The sequence below is a fragment of the Ctenopharyngodon idella genome, chromosome 19, assembly GCF_019924925.1.
Source record: "Ctenopharyngodon idella isolate HZGC_01 chromosome 19, HZGC01, whole genome shotgun sequence".
Taxonomy (NCBI): domain Eukaryota; kingdom Metazoa; phylum Chordata; class Actinopteri; order Cypriniformes; family Xenocyprididae; genus Ctenopharyngodon; species Ctenopharyngodon idella.
The window spans coordinates 7301936-7315466 of NC_067238.1; the positions used below are offsets into that span (position 1 = coordinate 7301936).

A 13531-nucleotide genomic window follows, 5' to 3' on the forward strand; every position below is an offset into this window, starting at 1 on the left:
AGAGAAACTGTTTTTCATGCTTATATGGATTGTTTTAGACTGAAAAGCTTGTTTAGTTTATTACATAATTTATTTGATAGTTTTAATGAATCTTTTTCTATAGATGTATTTATTGTTGGTTTTAAATATGTTAGAAGAAAGAGGTTTATTTGTCAGTGTTTAAATTTTATTATAGGCCAAGCAAAATTAGCAATTTATATGAGCAGAAAAAACAAAATAGAACTGGGTGTAGATCAAGATATTAATACTCTGTTTTTAGCCACAGTTAAATCCAGAATACTTATTGATTTTCATTTTTATGCATCCATGGATGACATTATCACTTTTCAAATGATATGGTGTAAGAATGAGGCTCTGTGCTCTATTATTGATGGAAAAATATTTTTTTCTCCTTTATTAATGTAAAAAAGGTTTTTTGTTTTGTTTTCCTTGTGGTACAAAAGGTAAATGTAAAACGGTAAATGTTGACTTGTTGAAAAAGTGTTTTATGTGAAAAATTGTAATAGTCTTTTTTCAAAATTCAAATTCTCTCTCTCTCTCTCTCTCTCTCTCTCTCTCTCTCTCTCTCTCTCTCTCTCTTTTTTTTGGTGATGTTGCAGTTTTCCAAGCACAGCAGTGAGACTAATGAATGTAGGACAGCTTCTTTATTGTTACTCTAATGAAAAAAGTAATAATTTTTATGTGTTTGAACTGATCGCGTTCTGTCTAGAACTGGGATCACGCGCAAGAAAGAGAGGGCGTGTACGCGAGAGAGAGCGCTTCTGGTCTGTGTCATTCAGCGCGATTCCACCTATCCCTCCTTCACTAATCGATAATGAATTGTGATTGAAAGCATGCAGTTCGCAATGTGTGTGTTGTCATTAATTTTGAAGTATTTCGACACCCCTGAGGCTGACATTGTTTCTGCTGCTGCCGCCAGTGTCTCTGTGCACGGAAAATTCTGTCAGTTATGTCACGCGAGGTATCGGGGGTATTTTTACGAGTACGAGTACTAGTACGAGTACATGAGCTTGGTATCGGGCCGATACCGATACTGGTATCGGTAACGGTGCATCCCTATTAGATAGTATTTCAGATAGATTGAAAAAAGAAATGATAGCTGATTTTTTTTTTTTACCATATGTTGCTGACAAAATATTTTTTTGTATTGAAATCAGTGAGGAAAAGCTCTTTTTTTTTTTTTTTTTTTTTTTTTAACGCCTCATAGGGTAGTAAAAACTAAAATAACAAAATATAACCAAGAAATGTTATTATTTTGGGTCTGTACAGTTGCCTTAGAGCATTAAAATATTTAGTGTACTGTATATGTCAAAACACATCAACGTGTTGAAACTTTGCATGCATGTTCATGACCCTAAATGAGGAAAAAGTCACAAAATTTCAAGAAAAAAAAACATAGGTTAACTGATGTTTTCGACAACTCAAAAATCAAAACGGGTCAAATTTACCCGCAACAGTACACAAGGGTTAAAGAGGTGTGTTAACTCGCAAGTATGATGTCAGACGCTGTAAATTGCTTTAGCCCCCTTCCTGTTCGTCGGAGTGATGAAATACTTAGCAGACTATCATCACTCAATGGCTGGCTGTCTATGTGGTGTCTGCAGAATAATATAGTTATAAATAATAGTTTATAAATAATTGGAAAAGTTTTTGGGGCAGACCTGACCTGTTGAAAAGAGATGGTATTCATCCCTCCTGGGATGGTGCTGCTCTCCTCTCTAGTAATATGGCACATAGTCTTAGAGATGAACCTTGACTAACTGGGGCCCAGGTCAGGAAGCAGCCAAACTGGCTAAACCGACCATCTGCTAGCTGTCTCATGTCACAGAAGTCAGATAAATCCCAACACATCGGCACTTTCACCTAGATATCATCACATAGAGACTGTGTCTGCTCCCTGAATTAGTAAATACAAAACTCTCAAAACCCATTAAAGAGAAAAAATTTAATTGATGTTCAACATAGGGCTGTGCAATTAATCGTATTTTCGATTTCAATTTTGGCTTCCAACGATTATGAAAACAAGATAATCGAGGTAAAATGATTACTGTACTGCTGCTCCATTCCGTTCAGCACACCTTCCTTTCCTTCACAGTGGTGTGCTTTTATTCCTCCCTAACCCAAACATAACATCCAAATCAGCCAAATAAGAGAGGGATGTAAAATGCAGTCTAAAATGCAGTCTAACTTCGGGACGTGCTTGATATTAAACATAAACAGTGCTATTAAAAGTGCATTAAGCTGCGAAACGGATGCTGTTCTCTAGGCAGCCACCTGTGCGCGCGCTCCGAGACAGTGCGGAACGCGCATAAACAAAGGGCTTCAGATACGCGCCTAAACAATCAAATAGCCAACACAAATATATAAAAATGCCGTTTTGGTAAGTATCCTTGTAAACGCAGTCGGTTATATCTTAAGTGTACACTGAGAAATTGCATGTGTGTATTGCTGCCTTCACGTGCTATCGGAAGTTTGATAATTACCACTTCTGAAGATTACAAGCTCATCGCATTCATGTTGCAAACTGAAAGGGTGTTCATGTGCAATTTTACCTAGGAAACTCGTATTCACCATAATTCCGAGACCTCGTGAAGGCAGCATAACAGTAGGCTGTTTTTAGTGATTAAAATCACTGCAGGTGCTGTATATGGATCACATGTGCCCAAAACTTGCATCTTGTTCACATATTTTTGTTTTAAGATAGAAAATTGACATGTTTGTGCTGCAGTTACATGGCTGTTTTGCCCTCCAGGGCTCCGCGACAGTCATGTGACTGAAAACTATGAATTGGGTCCGTGCAGCTCTTAAAGGGACAGCAGCCAACATTAATGATGGCTAAAGTCATTGTAAATCTAACAAGAAAAGACAAAGATAAAATCACTCACTGCCCTTGAATGAATAACTTTTTTAGTTTTAAATAAGAATTAGTCTATATTCAATGTATACAGCAGTTATTTTACATTTGATTACTTTATTCAGTTTCTGTTGGGTATTACTTATCTAAATTCCACTGTTAGTACATCTTCCTGAAAAACCTAAAGCACTGTTTATTTCATTTGTATTTTTGTTCTGTTGTATTTTTTGTCTGCTTTGTTTGTAATTAGTTTCTTTGTTCTTATTTAATTGTTGACTGTCTATTGTCTTCTGTAGCTGTTTTCATAACTTTGTACTTTAATTAACCTAGTATTAATTTTTGTTGAAGTATTGATAATTGTGAAATTTCACTGACATTTAAAATTACTCATATCATGAAATAAAACTTTGATCATATCACCCACCAATAATCTTATTAAATAATCGTGATTTCAGTATTGACCAAAATAATTGTAATTATGATTTTTGCCATAATCGAACAGCCCTAGTTCAACAAATAAAAAACAGAGATAATACAGATGAACAAATGATAAAGCTTGGTTTCCTTAATATTAGATCCCTTTCTACAAAATCACTCTTTGTAAATTATATGATTACAGATCATAACCTAGATGTGCTATGTTTGACAGAAACCTGGCTAAAACCAGATGATTATATTACTTTAAATTACTCCAAACCCCAAGATTACTGTTATAAAAACACAAAGGCAAAGGGAGAGGTGTTGCTGTAATGTATAGCAATATTTTCAGTATTACTCAGAGGTTTCAAATATAATTCTTTTGAAGTGATGGTGCTTTATGTAATGTTATCTAGTGTAAGTGATAAATCTCGCTTGACATTTGTGCTGGCTACTGTATACAGGCCACCAGGGCACCATGCAGACTTTATCAAAGCATATGTTGAATTTTTGTCAGAGTTGGTACTGGCTGCAGATAAAGTCCTTATTGAAGGTGATTTTAATATCCATGAAGATAATGAAAAAGACACAATGGGATTGGCATTTACAGACATTTTAAACTTTATTGGAGTTAGACAACACATGTCAGGACCCATTAATTGTCGTAATCATACTTTAGATCTAATATTGTCACATGGAATCAATATTGATGCTGTTGAAATTCTGCAGCAAAGCGATGACATCTCAGATCATTATCTAGTCTCATGTATACTTCATTTAGCCAAGGCTGCAAAGCCGACTCCCGGTTATCCCTTCTACCACTAAAGATTGCTTTATAAATAATCTTCCTGATCAGTTTCATCTCCTCAGCATACCAGATAGCTTAGAAGAACTCTGTTGCAACAGAAACTATTGACTCTCTCTTTTCCAGCACTTTAGATACAGTAGCTCCTTTGCGATTTAAATAGATTAAAGAAAATAGTCCAACGCCATGGTACAACGAGCACACTCAGGCCCTTAAAAGAGCAGACAGAAAAATGGAGCGCAGCTGGAAGAAAACAAAACTAGAGGTTTTTCGCATTTAGTGGAGTGAGAGAGCATGATTGCATACAGAAAGGCCTTAAAAACTGTTAGATCGGATTATTTTTCAACCATCTCAGAAGAAAGCAAACACAACCCTAGGTATTTATTTGATACAGTGGCTAAATTAACAAGAAATAAAGCTGGAAGCTTCCACCTGCCACGATGAGTGAGCCTATGCCTAAGGATGGGAAGACGGAGCGCAACATCGCAATGGAGCCGAAGCACCACGGAGAGTCTGACCAGGGGTGTGAGCCAGCGACACCGTCCATTGCCGTGGGAATCCTCATGGAGTTTGAGGTGATGGAAGTGAGGCCCGCCCACCCTCCCGCCACTGAGAGTGAGCACCGGCTGGACTTGTTGGACAGTTTATTTGAGTGTGGTGAGTGTAATTCCCTGTATCCCTGGAACTCATCTGAATCCCCACCCAGCCTCCCTCTCCCACCACCTCTACTTACTGCCATCAAGAACACTACTTTTTCTGGGGTTTTGCACCACTCCATTTTCAGACCTCCGCCAAGCCTGCCACCCACTCATCATCGTCTCCCATCAGTCCCGCCATGTCACCACATCCTCCTCTCAGTGGCGAGATTACACCGTGGACCTGCTGGGAGCCTACTCCTCCTGGGCGTGAGGAGCCCATGGCTCCGCCTCCAGCCCCGCTGCGCTCTGTCCCACCACGACCCATCGACCTGGCTACTGCGACTACATTCCTTCCTCGCTCGACTCCAATGTCGACTATTGACCATTCTGTCTCGCTGGGCTCCCTCAAACCGTCGGCTCTGCCTGGGTCGTACTTCGCCAAGCCTCAGCTCCAGACCTGTGGGCCGTCTGCTGCTCTCCGGCCCTGTGGGCCGTCTGCTGCTCTCCGGCCCTGTGGGCCGTCTGCTGCTCTCCGGCCCTCCACCCCTTCGCCTTTGGCAAGCTCCGCCCTCCCTCAGGCTCCACCTCTGTCTTCGGTCACACCAGCTCAACCTCTGCTCTCCGGATATCCACTTCCATCTCAGGGGGTCGTCGCTGCAGCTCCGTCGTGGCCTCCCAGATCATGGGCATACCATCTGCGCAGTAGGCTCCACCTCCCAAGTCTCCGTTGCTGTTGGTCGTCCCCCAGAGTGCATCAACATCATGGCTTCTATCGACGTCAACTCCACCTTGGGCTATCGGCATGGCTGAGCTATGGGTCGAATCCACCGGGCCACTCCCCCCTTCTCCTCCATGGATGCTACCTCCTTCTACCCCTCCCTGGTCATCGTCCTTTGTTGGTCTGCCTGCCTCTTTCACCAGCCCTTCACCACATCTTCGTCCTCCTCCAGAACCACTGCCATCTCTCCATCATCTGCACTCTTCTACGGCGCGAGGATGTGCCTTTATGCATCATATTTGTTATATTATAGACCAGAAGTGGGCAAACTTTTTAGACCAGAGGGCCACATCAAGTTTTGCAAACCAAGTGAAGGGCCGCATACTAAATCCTTGATTTAAAAAAAAAAACAAACTTTTATTTACACTGGAAGTATGCATGGAAAATGTTATCTGATAGAAACATTTGTCATATTAAACAACAATTTTTATTTAATATATATGATTGATTAAACTTTACAACAGATATAATCGCATGTGACTGCAATTATTATGTACATATTAATCATCATAAAACTATGTCTGATTAAAACTGAGGGCGAACCTTAGTCTTTGTCTTTCCAAGTCATGGTAATGAAAGTGTTAATGTGAACAATGAGCCTGGTTCCCTCTCCTTGCAAGGGTGTCAAAGTCTGGAGTGATCTTTGATGTTGAAATCCTCAGGATAGCTGACAGGTTGCTATTTGTTAAATTTGATCTGCAGTGGGATTTGTAGTAGTTTATGACTGAGTAGGTTTGTTCACACACATATGTGGATCCAAATAAAACAAGCATTCTTTGTGCAAGTTTTTTTATGTTTGGGGATTTTTTTTTTTTTTTTTTTTTTTCATCCAGTGAGGCATAAAACTGGTTAACTGGTCTGAAACTTCTCCTTCAAACTACTGTCACACTGGATATCGATGAGTTCCAGTTGTGTGTCTGGTGGGGCTTTCTCACTGTCAAAAGATAGGGGACATGAAACAAGTTCAAGTTCAAGTCTCAATTGTTGCAAAGCAGGGCTTTTTTAAGCCCTGCTTCACAGACTTTGCAACAATTGAGACTGAACTTGAACTTGAAAAAAAAAATTCAATCATTTCACTCCGAGCAGAATTGGTTTTTTTTTTTTTTTGCATGTAGCCTACTTATTATTATTATTATTATTATTATTATTAATATTATTAATAATAGTAATAATAATAATATTATTATTAATACGTACAGCATTTTATTTATTAAGAAACAAAGAGAGTATTTGCCGTCTTAGCCAATAGGCCTACAATTATCTTTTATAAAAAGATTCTGTCCAATTGTAAACCTATTAAACGAAAGGAAAAACTATCAATGGTTTATAAAGTATTTTTTCCAAGATATTTTAAAATGTTTGCTGCATGGTTAAAAATAGCGACGCTGTTCCTGAGAGGAAAAAAAGATGTCGCGTATACGTCGCATTCTATTATTACATTCAGAAATAATGTAGTTTATCGGTAAATAAAATAAAATGTTTACAAACAGCCTAGCCTATATATAATATTTAAGATAATTATAATGTTTGTAAACATAAATTATGAACAAAACTGCCCTATTTTATTTTACCACAAAACCTCTAAAGTTAACATCTCGGTTACAAAGGTAACCCTCGTTCCCTGAAGGAGGGAGCGGAGACGTACGTCGGACAGACCGACGAATAGGAATCTCACTAGGGAGGCCGATCTGCTTCGAGTGTAACTAAAACGAGCCAATGCACATTGGCATGCAATCATATGCAGCTGCTGCTCGCCTCGCAGCGTGGGTATATAATGAGCAGCAGGTGCGTTGCATCTTCAGGTTTTCGCTGAGGAGCCGAACCGGATAGGTGGCAGCATCAGCGGGGTACAGCGACTGTGGTGACAGGACGTACGTCTCCATTCCCTCCTTCAGGGAAGGAGGGTTACCTTTGTAACTGAGACATCCCCATTCAGTCGGTCATGTTCGACGTACGTCGCACAGACCGACGAATAGGAATCCCTACCAAGGTGCCACAGGAGCTGCCCCCTTCCAGCGCTCTGTTGTAAGCCACCTGGACCAGAGAGTGTCGAACACTGCTGTTCCCCAAAAACCACTCAGTGAGACTATTGAATAACACTGGGAAAGCGTACCCTTTCACTGGAAAGGAACGCTGCAGAGCCACATCCTTCCCCGAAGGAGTTATGTGGAGAAGTACATATGGACTAACCCCATAAGACTGTACTACATGTGGAAGAACTGGGGTGACTTCAACCCGATGAGAGGTGGGTTCTCCCAGAGGGAAAGACATGGGCTTCGTTTAGGAGCGACCATAGAACTAGACATATGGGATCCCTGTAGGGTCACACATATGGTATCCAGCCTAAACTCGGTTCTCAAGAATACAACGGAGTATAGGCCTGGCGCCAGATGCTCCGCCACGTCGGCTGCCAAAGGGAGATAGGAGAACTCAACAGGATCTGCCTTGTAGGGACCCACTGGAGTAATAAGCGCATGTAAGCGCAGCAAGCCGACACTGGGGCCTTTCCGTGCCTCTGACCTGAGGTGAGACCACGGGAGGAGACCGGCTCGACATGAAGGCTATAGAATCTAGCGAACGTGTTGGGTGTCGCCCAGCCCACAGCTCTACAAATGTCTGTCAGCGAGGCGCCACGAGCCAGCGCCCAGGATGATGCAACACCTCTCGTGGAGTGAGCATGCAACCTGAGCGGGCAGGGCACGCCTTGAGCTTGGTAAGCCAAGGCGATGGTGTCCACTATCCAGTGGGCCATCCTCTGCTTGGAGATAGCCTTTCCCTTCTGCTGGCCTCCGTAACAGACAAAGAGCTGGTCTGAGGTCCTGAAGCTTTGAGTTCTGTCTATGTACAGTCGCAAAGTGCGAACTGGACAGAGCAAAGGCAGGGCTGAGTCTGCCTCCTCCGGGGGCAGCACTTGCAGGCTCACTACCTGGTCCCTGAAGGGAGTGGTAGGAACCTTGGGCACATAGCCAGGCCAGGGTCTCAGTACCACGTGGCTGTCGCCCGGCCCGAACTCTAAGCACGATACATCGACCAAAAATGCCTGCAGGTTCCCTACTCTGCTGCTGGTTGCATTGGCCTCCATCAAGAAAGTCTTCATAGACAGAATCTTTAAGTCTGCTGACTGCAAGGGCTCAAAGGGAGCATTCTGGAGTGCTTGAAGCACCAGAGCAAGGTCCCAAGAGGGTATGGAGGGGGGTCGAGGAGGATTTAACCATCTCGCCCCCCCTAAGGAACCTGACGACCAGGTCGTGCGTACCAACAGACTTGCCATCAATGTGGTCGTGGTATGTGGAAATTGCGGCAGCATGAACTTTGAGGGTGGAGGGGGACAGCCTACGCTCCAACCCTTGCTGCAAGAATAAAAGCACAACTCTGATCGAACATCTTCGGGGGTCTTCTCGGCGAGAAGAGCACCACTCGACGAACAGGTTCCACTTCAAGGCGTGTGCACGTGCCGAAGTGATGGTGTTAAGTACCTCGGGGGGTAAGTCACCTAGAACCACCACGTCCTGTCCAGTGACCAGACATGGAGTTTCCAGAGGTCTGGATGCGGGTGCCAAAGAGTGCCCCGTCTCTGAGAAATAAGGTCTTTCCTCAGAGGGATGAGGTCTTTCCTCAGAGGGATGCGCCAGGGAGGGGCTGTCGCGAGGAGCAAGAGTTCCGGGAACCAGGTCCGGTTGGGCCAATAGGGCGCAACTAGCAGGTCCTTCTCCTCGTCCTCCCTGACTTTGCACAAGGTCTGTGCAAGCAGGCTCACTGGGGGAAACGCATATTTGCCAGTGTATCTGTCCCGAGTGTTCCATTGGACAGGGAGTAAAAACAGCTGGCAATGAGAGGTTTCTGGCGAGGCAAACAGGCCTACCTGAGCCTCCCTGAACTCTCTCCAAATCAGCTGGACCACCTGGGGGTGGAGTCGCCACTCTTCCGGCAGTGCAGCTCGTGAGAGCTCGTTGGCCACACGGTTGAGCACACCAGGAACATGAATGGCGTGAAGCGACCTCAGATGCTTCTGACTCCAAAGGAGGAGATGGCGCCGAGTTGCAACATGCGACGAGAGCGTAGACCACCTTGACGGTTGATGTACGCAACAGTCGCGGTGTTGTCCGTGCGGACCAGCACATGCTTGCCCCGTAACGGCCCTTTCAGGCGGCTCAGGGCAAGGCGTACTGCTAGCAACTCGAGGCAGTTGATGTGCCAATGCAGTTGGGGGCCCGTCCAAACCCCTGATACTGCATGCCCTTTGTATGTGGCACCCCAGCCGGCGGCAGAGGCATCTGTGAACACCACAGCATGCCGGGACACCTGCTCTAGGGGCACTCCTGTAGGACTTTGTACTCATATGCTAGACCCTCGAACGCAAAGCGCAGGAACGGCCTGTGTCGAGGTAGAATCGAGACATGAAAGTACGTGTCCTTCAGGTAGATTGCTGCAAACCAATCTTGGGGACGGATGCACTCGAAAATGCGTTTCTGTATGAGCATTTTGAACGGTAGCTTGTGGAGGCTCCGATTCAAAACTCACAAGTCGAGATAGGTCGTAACCCATCACTTTTCTTGGGTACAATGAAGTAGGGACTGTAGAACCCTGACCTCATATCAGCTGAAGGGACCGGCTCTATCGCGTCCTTTGCCAGTAGGACCGCGATCTCCGCACGCAAGACATGGGCATCGACAGCCTTCACCGCAGTGAAGTGGACGCCCCTGAACTTGGGGGGACGCCAGGCAAACTGAATCACATAGCCGAGCCTAATGTTTCCAGTGAGACGGACTGGGGAGCGCTAACCAGGCTCGCAGAGACCGTACAAGCGGGATCAAAGGGACCGTAGGCGTACCCGCAGTGGGGCAGCGAGGTGGAACACAGGGACGCGGCTCGGGAGGCTCGGGAGTGTGCTGTGCAACACCTACCTGGTTCCATGGTTGGACAGAGGGCACAGGAGAGGCTTTGGTTGCCTTCTCGAACCACACGCTGCTGCCCGCTGGTGATAGAAGAGGAGGATGACAGTGGAGAGGTTCTTGCCCTCCCACTACTCTCTTCGGACCTGGAGATGAAGGAAACTGCTCTTTTTATTGAGAATTTGGGTACCAATGGCGGAACAGAAACAAAATGAAACAAAGGATTTACCACCCGGCCCTCCTCCGGGGGAAGGAGTGGTGCGGTCACCACTTCCTGAAGAGTAGTCCCATCCATCTCCAGGTCGCCTGTCCTAGGGCCTCTTGCTCTTGGCTTTACCACTCTTCTTGGCGGGGGCCTGGACGGGCTAGGCACCCCGCTTGTGACTGGCTCCACGGCGCCGCTTGGATGGAGGCTGCTGCTGCGGCGCGGGAGCGGGGGCAGCCACAGGGGGGTGCCCTCGGCGACGAGCAGGCTGAGGTGCTGCGGGCGGAGGATGGATGGACGCAGCAGCTGACCGCTGCGGCAGGATGTGACTGATGGCCTCAGACTGCTTCTGTACAGCTGAGAACTGCCGAAGAGGCCGGTCTGGGACATGGGGGAATTAAGGAAAGTGACTTTGTCGGTATCCCTCATGTCGGCCAGACACAGCCAGAGATGGCGTTCCTGGACCACCATAGCGGACATCGCATGACCCGCTGACGCGCCGTAACCTTTGTCGCACGAAGCGCGAAGGGCCGTCGCAGCACGAAGTTCCTGGAGAACTTGTGGATCGTGACGGCCCTCGTGCAGGTCCTTCAGTGCCTTGGTCTGATGGACCTGCAACAACGCCACAGCGTGTAGGGCTGAAGCGGCTTCCCCGCAGGCCTGGTAAGCCTTTCCGGTAAGATCCGACTAGGGTCCCATCAAGGGTGGTGAGGGAGAAGGACACACCAGAACGGTTTCGGGCAGTAAAAGGTGCTGTCTATGTACCTGTGAGTTCTTCATGCACCTCCGGGAAGAAAGGAACTGGGATGGGTGGCTGAGAACCAGCACGCGCCACCCCGAGATACCAATCGTCCAACCGCGAGGGTTCGGGACACGGTGGAGGATTCCACATGAGCCCGACCCTGTTGTCGGCCCGGGAAAGCATAGCCATCATCTCCAGATCCGAATCGGGCACAGTCACCGTTCCCGAAGGAGGCAACTGCGCCAACTCGTCATCTCCGGAAAAATCTGGCTCACCCTCCGATGCAGCTATCGACATCCAGTCATCGGGGGGAGCTCCGAAGGATACGGATGGTGCACACCTTTGAGATGGCCCACCGCGCTCCCCCGGCAGCTCTACTGGCTGCAGAGTGCAGGAGGAGTGAGGGTTCCTAGCGGGTTGGTTCCCCGAAGGAAGCGCACTCACTGTAATCCTCAGATCACCAATGCCACTACCCGAAGCAACCCTCTGAGGAGGACTGGAACGAGGCAGCGGCACTGGGACTCCGCCCCTTTGCAGGAACTGGAGTCTCGATCGCAACTCCAAGATGGTCATCTTCCCACAATGGGTACATGACTCATCCACGAACGCTGCCTCAGCGTGCTTTAAGCCCAGACACGTGACGCAGCGATCGTGACCATCCCTCGGTACCAGGTAACGACCGCATCCAGAAAGACACAAGTAGAATGTCATCTTTAAAAAGACGCAAGCTCTACTTGTGTAAACTCTTTCAGGGACTTGCTCTTTAAAAGTGCTGAAGCACGCAGGGGAATGGCTGCGGCAACACACAGGGATTGTGTGCAGCCTGTCGTGTGCTCTCCTCTCTTAGAAGGTGGTCCTCTTACCGGCCGTGAAAATGGCTTTTTAACGCTCAAAAATGCACCATTACCGGCCGTGAGAACAGCCTTTTTAAGCTGAAAGAACAGCTTTTTGCTCAAAAGGCAAATACAAAGAGAAAAAAAAATAAGAGGACTTCGACCCCGCTGCCGTGCTGTACGCCCGCACTGAAGAGAAAAAGTTTGAAGAGCTGACTCGTTTTTCAAAGCTGAAGATGCAACGCACCTGCTGCTCATTATATACCCATGCTGCGAGGCGAGCAGCTGCTGCATATGATTGCATGCCAATGTGCATTGGCTCGTTTTAGTTACTCGAAGCAGATTGGCCTCTCTAGCGAGATTCCTATTCGTTGATCTGTCCGACGTACGTCGAACGTGACCAACTGAATGGGAACAGCCTATTCAGGCTATACGTCAAGCCAAAACGAATTAAAAAAAATTCTCCTTTCTTTTTTAACGCCATTCCAGCTTCTATTGCTATATTCAAGGCGAGAAACAGGTTTCTTTATTAGAAATAAAACTAAATAAGATGCTAAACCTAATTAATTTAAAGTGAATCTGAAGCTTACCTTTCTCATTCGGCACTGTTTCCATTTTTGAGACGAATGCTAAATTATTATTTATTATGTAAGCTTTGTAGCCTACTTCACTCGCATTATCGACATCATCCTTCACATAACCGCACAGTCAGGCGGTGGTCACGGGTGGTAAACGGCAGATTGTATCACAGAATTGAACTGAGCAGTGTAACGTTTTGTATGTTTGGTTGAATGTATTTTATTTTAATTATTTAACAGGCTGCAATATCACGTAAGCAATGCAATAATTTGTTTGCGCACGCGTGAGGCGCCGGCGCGACCACTGGAATTTTTTTCCTTCTACACGACAGTAAACTGTACGGGTAATAGCAAGACATAATTCATACATTTACAAAAGACACAAATAATGATAACAATCAGAATGTCTGTTTCCTTTCCTAGATCTTTGGAGTGCACCACAATGAACCACTTTCATTTTGTTAATCTGTAGACCGAATTATGTAGTGAAATATCGCGTAGCCTATAGGCCTAAATATTCCCTTTTATTGTATATGTGTTATGTAGGCTTATAGTTTTATCCTGTTTTCTCCGTTCACAGAAGCGCTGCATGTGCGTGATGTGAAGTTGTGTGAACTTATGTTCTACATACCCTGCAATTTCCGCTGGTTTCAAAACGCACAACAAGCTGCATATTAGCCTACTTGACATTTAATTTTCACTTAAATGTAGGCCTAATGCTTGACGGTTGGTGACATATATCATTGGAAAAACTAATGCTAGGGTATTGCCATTGTGACTTACCTAACC

The 13531-nt window shown here is 45.7% G+C and overlaps 1 protein-coding gene across 3 annotated transcripts in view; it reads right to left on the minus strand.

The window, feature by feature from the left end:
• The window catches only part of LOC127501088 (SH3 and cysteine-rich domain-containing protein 2-like), a 240555-nt gene that overhangs the window by 185066 nt on the left and 41958 nt on the right, over positions 1–13531 (minus strand). The gene's annotated exons all lie outside the window — the stretch shown is intronic.